General features: G+C 29.4%; 1 long non-coding RNA gene across 1 annotated transcript; it reads right to left on the bottom strand.

Moving 5' to 3' along the window:
- Positions 1-3,916: 3,916 nt before the first annotated feature.
- Positions 3,917-5,874, bottom strand: LOC123881995. Its single transcript, XR_006799662.1, has 2 exons — positions 5,114-5,874; positions 3,917-4,998 (listed from the first exon to the last, which is right to left on the bottom strand). It is a non-coding gene; the product is annotated as an uncharacterized LOC123881995 (long non-coding RNA).
- Between the last annotated feature and the right edge of the window lie 2,521 nt (positions 5,875-8,395).

Here is an 8,395-nt window from a genome sequence, read left to right as displayed (position 1 = left end):
AGTAAAATAGAATAAGTCAAAAAGATATTCCTCTTTGGAGTATAACAATAATTCAAAAATTTGTAAGGTAATTTTAAATTTTATCAGCTTCTCCCATAAATTTTATCGGCTACTTTGACTATCTTATTTTATAAACATATAAAGATAAATATTAGTATATGATATTTTGTTAGATTTGTATCGATATTTCAAAATATCAACTTTTAATAATTTTTAATAATACACAACGAAAGATAATAAAGTTCTAAATTATGGATCGGCAGGTGTGCACCAATACAACTTCGACACTTACTTTGGGATGGAGGGGGAAGTAAAATACTCACTATGTCCCAAAATAAATGACCTATTTTGACCATCTTAACGTTTGCCGATGTACAAAAATATTTAATCATAAATATCTTAAGCTATCTATTATTAAAAATTATATATTTTAGAAATATTCATCGAGATAATTCAAATATCTCATATGCTAATATTTGCATATACATATTAGTAGAAAAATATCGTCAAAGTATATCATATAAATATTAATCGTCAAAGTTATGGATCGACGTGAAACGATCAACTGTGTCACTCTTTGTTGGGACAGAGGGAGTAGTACGCAAAGTAAATATTAGGTCATTTATTTTGGGACGAATGAAGTATAAAAAAAAAGTAGTTTTTTTTTTACATAAAAATAAATTAAATAAAAGTCAACCTCTTTTATTACTTTTCTTTTACGGTTGGTGAACCGTGAACCTGTTTTCACTATTACTACTATTATTTATTTATCCCTTGGAGTAGGAGTACTTACTTTAGTACATGGTTATAAATTATAATAAACTTTTACATAGGATTAAACAATCTGCACTCAGTTCGTCAAAAAAATAAAACAATCTGCACTTTAGTACAACAGTGTGATGTATATCACACTTCAACATTTAACATTATCTCTTTCGTTTTTCTTTCTCAACTCAAACGTCTTCTTTCTCTCTTTCTCTCTTGGATATCTCCAAACTCAACCCAAACACCTAATTTCCGGCCAATTTTTTCGGTTACCTTTATGCAAAAAAAATTACATAGTTTTCATCTTCTCATTATTCTCAATATTTCTGTCCAAATAGATTTTTAAAAGGAGCTTAGCTTGAAAAATGGTTCATTCTCCTCTTCATGTTTATTTCAAATAGATTTTACACATTACAATTTGATTGAATTTATGTACTCCTTCCGGTCCTAAATATAAGAGAAAATTTACTTTTTAGATACATTGAGAATGCAATGTATATAGCCTATAATATAAATCAAATACATTAAATTCTAAATAAATCTAAAAAGTAAATCCTCTCTTATATTTAGGACCGGAGGAAGTATAAAATAATTTTGAAAAATTGGATTATCAGGGAAATTGCCTAGAATATATATAGGCATATAAAATTTGACTACACATTAAAATACAATTATAAAAAAAATGAAGTTAAAATTGACCATCTTACGGCATATAATAGCGATTTTAAAAAATGATCGGAAAATTTGTCCTGTGTATGATAAGTATTTTAAAATTTTATCAATTGATATAGGTATTAATTTTTTAATAATTTATCATTTAATTTTAGTAGTTAAAATTGGTCATCTCCCCAAGTATAATAGCGATTTAAAAAATTACAGGCGATAACTTATCCTGTGTATAATAATTATTATAATTAAAATATGAGCAACATGTACAATAATATATAATAGTTATTCTAAAAGATTTATCAAGAAAATTTTCTCCACATATATTATTATTTTGGAAAGTTTATGAGCAACAACTTATTGTCCTGTATATAATACAGTAGTTTTGAATTGTAAATATTAAATCTGATAAATTTGTTAAAAAAAGTGTTTGTATACTAATAAAAATCGATATAATATTTGATTTCATTCAACTATTTTTATACATAATTAAATGTGTTTTTCAATACATTGCGTATTCATTCATTTAACGACATGATAACACATTATTAAATACATGTATAAAATAACTTTACATTAATAATGCTCAAAATTAAACTCTTTATAATATGTGATGGAGAGAGTAAGTTATTTCTTCTTTTGTTTTATAAGAAGTTATTATATTTTTTAAAATTATTTGTCTAATGTTACCAAAAGAAAAAGAAAATAAATTGCACATAGTAGGAGGATTTGTCAACCATTAGATTAACAAAATGAGAGAAAACATGAGAGAATAATTAGAGAGGATCCAAATCCCTCAATACACACACATTTATCTCTATAGCCATGAACCACCAAACTACTTCCATCCAGTCACAACCAACCTTATTCTGGTGACCTTTAGGAAAAAATAATACATATTATTTAATAAAAAAAAATGTTTAGTTTATAAATCGGAAATGTCTAAGTAATTAAAAAATGGAAAAGTTTAATGTGTATTCTTATGACACATGTTAAGAGACTCAATATAAAAGTTCTTAAAAATTATACATTCAATTTTTTTAAAAGTCAAAATAGTTTTTTTTTTTTTTCAATATAAAATTTTTACTTGTAGATTTATTTATTTTTTTTTTTTTTTGCAAATTCAGCAAAAAGTAGTACTTTTGGAGTGGAAATTGGATATAATTAGGGGTGATCGTATCCGAACCAATCCAAAAGTAAAACCGCAAACCGAACCAATCCAAACCGAAACCGCAAAAAATCGCATTTAGTTTTAATCGCACGGATCATTTTTCTTCCAAACCGCATGGTTTGGTTTGGTTTGCGGTTTTCATTTTAGAAAACCGAACCAAACCAAATCAAACCGCAATACTTAACTTAGCTCTATCAACTATTAGCAATCAACCCAAATTGAGTCCATAAAACAATAGGCGCGCAGTCAAAACATATCATTTCACGCGATCTAGAACTATACTGTTGGTATTAAAAATAAGTTATTATGTATATGCATTTCTGTATATGCATATTGTATCATGTAAACAATAAAATAAATTAAAATTTTCTATGTTTATATTGTAACAAGTTGAAAATATTGTAATATTTTTTATATCGTGATAAACCGCACAAACCGAACCAACCCTAACCGCATTGATTTGGTTTGGTTTGGTTTGGATGACTTTTTAAAAACCAACCGAACCAAACCGAACCGCATGTATTTTTATCTCGCGGTTAGGATGACTTTTATACTCAAAACCGAACCAAACCGCACCACGAACACCCCTAGATATAATAAGACTTGTGGAGTACTTTTTGTTACTGTGCAACTCATATGGGATAGAGCGCCTATGACATGACCAACTAAGCTATGTTAACAAATGGTGTGTTACAGTATGGCCGTGAATTTGTCATCTATCTATAAATCACATCTCTCTTTCTTATTTTTGGTTATATCTCAAATGGATTCAATGCATTCAATTTGATGTAGTCGGTGCATTAGAGTCGTCTGATTAACATCAAACGATTTACATTTAACTTTTTGATGTATAATACTTCTTCCGTCCCATAATATAAGTAAAAAATGATTAACAAAAGTGAATGTACTGTATTTGGTCTTAATCTTTAACCAAATACATCAAGTTTTTTGACTCATTTTTACTTATATTTTGGGACAGAGTAAGTAATTATTTTTAAAACATTATCAATTTGTCCTATATATAACATTAATTTTACGTAAAAAAAAATTGACAAAAAAACATTAATTTAAATATTGTAAGAGGTATATTTTGTCTAGAATATATTAATTAAATTTTTTTCTTGAGAAGTTTTTTTTTTAAGCAATTTCTTGAGAAGTTTTGCTCTCATTTAATTGTATTAAAAATTGAAAATTAACTCAATTGAATTTTGTTTTGGAGTCCATAGGCTAGATTTAATTTTATTTGAAGTCCATAGGATTCATTCTATTTTCTCTAACGTATTTTTTATTTCACAAATCCATAGCATTTGTTAATTTCTTTCTCTTTCTTCAAGAAAGAAGTTTTGAGAAGTTGTTTTCCACAAACAAACCCTAGCCGCCGGCCACCAAATCCAATGCCTCCAACTTGATTTTGCTACCATCAAATCTCATCCTCTATCTTCCTATTCAACCTTCTTCTTTATCTTTCTCTTTTGTTTTGCTTTTTTGTTGTTGTTAGAGTGGTGCTTTCAATTTGTTTAGATCTAGATTTTGATCACCACACACCACCATTTAAAAAATCATCACTATAAAAGGCTCTCCTCCTTCTCTTCCACAAAATCCAGAACGAAAAATTAAGATCGGAATACATTTGCCAATAGCCACCGCGCCGGAAAATGTAGCCACCGTGCCGGAAAATGTAACCACCGGATCGGAATCGTGCTAGAAATTGTATCACTGTGCCAGAAACATACTTTCTTTCTTTTCTTTTTACATCTTTGTATGAGAGGTTTGCTTCTTTGTCTAAGCTCCTAGTTTAACAACAACAAAATCAGAGAAATTAAAGGAATATTTTTTGCTGGTAAAGTAATTTTTTTATATCTATGTTCATATCTATAAAGAAACACTCATATTTATTTAATTTAATTTCATGTTTAAAATTATTACTGCAAGGTCTTTTTAAAACAATATAGCAAGGTCATTTTCTAGTTTGAAACCTACCAAGCTCTTATTATTCCGCAACATTTTTTTTTAATTACTTAATAAATGTTAGTAGTTGTTTTCATTCACAAAATGTTATTTAAAAAATGTTCATAGAAAAACAATTACTTTAATGAAAGTCACAAACTCAACTTCTCTAGCTCTTTTCTTCTATTTGTTTTTAGATCCGTTAATTTTTATTTATTTATTTATTAAAATCATTATTTTATTTTATTTTTTAAATCTTCTAAGCTCTATCTTTTGCAACCAATTTTTGTCCAAATAAAATTGTTAGTACTTATTTTTATTCTTCATAACAGCATGTTTAATTAAAATTTAAAAACAATATTGAACATCAATAAATATTAAGTTATTTTTACCTAAATCAAACTTTCTTTCATTTTTTCCTCCTCATATTTATTTGTATCTGTATGTATCTGAAAAGAAAAAAAATTGTTACATTGATTAGTGTAAAAGAAAATTTTGAATGAAAAAATAAAAAAGCTAAAAAAATAATATTGAGCCAAAAAAGTGTTAAGTAGTTGTTTTTACCTCTGTTTCTTGTTTTCTTCTCATTTTTGTTTGTATCTTTATGTATCCTGAAAGGAAAAAACATATTATTGCATTAATTAGTGAAAAATAAAATGATAACAATGCTTTTGATAAGTATGTGGTGCTGCTGTTTTTTGTTTAATGAAAAAGAAATTAGTGAAGATTGATATTCATTTTCTTGACTTTTTATTTATTTTTGGAGAAGTGCATCTTCTAAGCTCTTATTTATTTTCTGCAACAAATTTTTTTTTCATAAATAATTGTTATTAGTTGTTTTTATTCTATAGAATCATTGATGTAAAGGAAAGTTGAAGAAAAAATATGTTTGTTAAAAACATGATATAAAAGATAGAAAAAATAGATGAACAAAGAAAATGCGAGTTTTTCTAGGACATACCTTTGTGAAGATTTCATTTTCTTTTATTCTTCTTTCTCTGCAAAATAAGAACAAACATTAGTAGTAAGGAAAAAATATGTAGAAGAAAAGAGAAAATGAAAGAGAAGATATAACATGAATATGAGTAGATTAAGAGACAGAAAACACAAATTGATTATAAAGGGAGAAAAAGAGGGAGAATATGAAATTTGAAATTGAAATCTTCTAACATTGGACAGTGTGTAAATAGCTTATGAAATACCAGATATAACCTTGCTTTTTGAAATTTATCATGCAACTTTTGAATGGTAGAGAACTCCAATTTTGTGGGGTTATAAGGCAAAAAAACGAAAAAGGGCAATTTGGGGAGAGTTGCATAAAAGCTTTGAGGAGCATTTGAAGTAGCAAAGTTTTTCACAAGAAAGGGGGGGTTTGAATTGTGAACCTTTAAAAATTGTCCTTTTAAAAATTAGATATCAAAACATACGTTAGAATGATCTCAGAATAAATAATATAAGTTAGGAGAATGATCTTAGAACGATCTCTGAGCTACAAATAAAAACAATAAGTGATTTGTGTGTGTTAGTGTTTGCACAAAATTAATATGAGTTTAAGGGAGAGAAAAGACACAATAATTTTATCCTGGTTCACCCCTTAATAGTATGGGCTACTCCAGTCCCCACGCTCCTGTGAGATTGTCCACTAAGAGATTCTACCGATCTCAAGATACACTTCTTCTTTGATCTAATCCAAGATCACAATCTTCCAAGCTTCACTTGCTTGATCTACCTAAGTCTTTCCTAGACTTTATGAGGTGTCACTCAATCAATAGTTACGTATTGACTTGAGCCAATCTTTACAATATTGATAATGGTTTGGATCTTAAAGCTTTCTCACTCAAACTAAGTTGAAAAGCTAGTTACAATAAAATCTCTCTTTGTTCACTCAAAATGGATACTGATCCTAGTATGATATTACAATATATGGAGTGAAGGAGATCCTCAAAGAAGAGCTTGAAAAACTTGTATCACAAAGACAAGTAGATAAATTGTTGTAGCTTAAACTCTTGCTCTTCAATGTTGCCAAAGCCTTCCTTTTATAGTTGAACCTTGAGTCTTCAGTTCCTTGGTCCCAAAGGAAGTTCTCCAACGGCTAGTTGATTCAAAATAGACAGCTCATGCTGAATTGTTGAGTGGATAAGTCCAAACTGATCTTTCTTAGAACGTTCTCCCTGCTGTTCTTCATATTTTCACTTAAAAGGGCCAAAATGACAGCTTGCAATGGGCTGTAGATAGTTGTTCATTGCTTCCTCACCAAGTATATCCGTTATAGACCTTTTAGGCACGTTTTGGCCAGCTGTAGATGAGCTTGCAACTTTAAAAGCAAAGGACAGTCATTCTCAGCATCATTCTGAGATCGTTCTCCAATCTGGGCGAATTTTGCACTTGATCTTCAAATGGAGAATGATGCAGACCTGTGACCAGCTGTAGTGTGAAAGGAATGCAGCTGTGATGTCCTTGCATAACTATTCACTTGTCCTTTCCATGTACTTCCTTTTCTTGATTAAAAATTAATCTCTTGGAGAATGTTCATTAAATAATGACATTGAAGGTACATGACAACTATGAGTTGAATGTGTGTTGTCTCATCCTTATTGGTCTATGTAATTCTTGTCCAAATATTCTTGATACACCTGATTAGATGATGCCTTGAGAAATTATCATGTTGCACATGCTTGATCATTAACTTTGTCCAAAGAGGAAAGTCACTTTTCTTCCAATTATTCCTTGCCTTAATTGTTCATGAACTGTTGTGATCTTGTGAGTTAAAACCAAGATAAAAGTGCTTCTTTGTCTTGTATATGGTTGACTTAATGAAATAAGTGCTTTTGCATTTATTCTTGTTCATGAGGAGAATGTTGCACTTAAACCAGAGATCATTCTCAGACTGATCCTGAAGCTTCTCTTTTTGCCAAAACATAATGAATATCATTGAGATTAGAAGCTTAATTGTTCCTGACTAATTAAAACACTCAAGAGCACTTGTTAGATAACAATGAGATCAGAATTACATTTAAAATATAATTAAGATGTTTGTTATCTTTAAAACATCAAATTGGGATTTTGCATTTTGCCTCAACAATCTCCCCCTTTTTGATGATGACAAACTTCTTGAATTATGTTTTAAAAATGGGATTCTGATATAATCAATTTAGTAAACACAAATAAATTGTTTAGTGTTTTAATTTTCAAGCTCCCCCTCAATTCAAGCATCCAAATTTCATAATTGCTTAAGCATAAAGAATTGAGCAAAAACACATAATATGAATCAAAATAGATTTCATTAATCATCAAGCTCACAAAGTGAGAATCCAACATGATTTCTAGTTCATGATTAACACATAATGATTCAAGCAAAAGATAAAACACAAATCCTAGTTTAGAAAATAACAACATAGTAGGAGAAGTTCTTATAGCAGCAAAAGGAACTTCCCAAAATATCTAATCCTCTAAACAGGTAAATTAAAACATGATTAAGCATTCAAAAAGACAAGTTCAATCTCCCCCTCATTTTCTCAAATCATTCTCCCCCTTTGTCATCATTGAAAAGGGTAAAAAAAAAGAGGGTTGCAGCAGAAGTTTATTCAGGAATGGTGGGGCTGGAATCATCAGAGGATGTGGAGTTTTCAGGTTGTGGGAATGGCTCAACAGGTGGTGGTGGATTTGGAGGTGGTGGAACAATCTGAAGAGGAGTGCAGACACATTCATTTAGCCAATTTCGCATGATCTGAAACTCAAGCATAATGTACATAAGCATGTCATTTTGCATTGACATTCCTCTCATTAGCTGAGTTAAATCCTTTCTCATCTGAGACATTCTCTTTTCAAGCTTGGTACGTTTGGGAG

This window comes from Trifolium pratense, linkage group LG4, assembly GCF_020283565.1.
Source record: "Trifolium pratense cultivar HEN17-A07 linkage group LG4, ARS_RC_1.1, whole genome shotgun sequence".
In the NCBI taxonomy this organism is placed as follows: domain Eukaryota; kingdom Viridiplantae; phylum Streptophyta; class Magnoliopsida; order Fabales; family Fabaceae; genus Trifolium; species Trifolium pratense.
The sequence above is the reverse complement of the archived record's forward strand: the minus strand, read 5'-3'. Positions and strand labels throughout refer to the sequence as shown.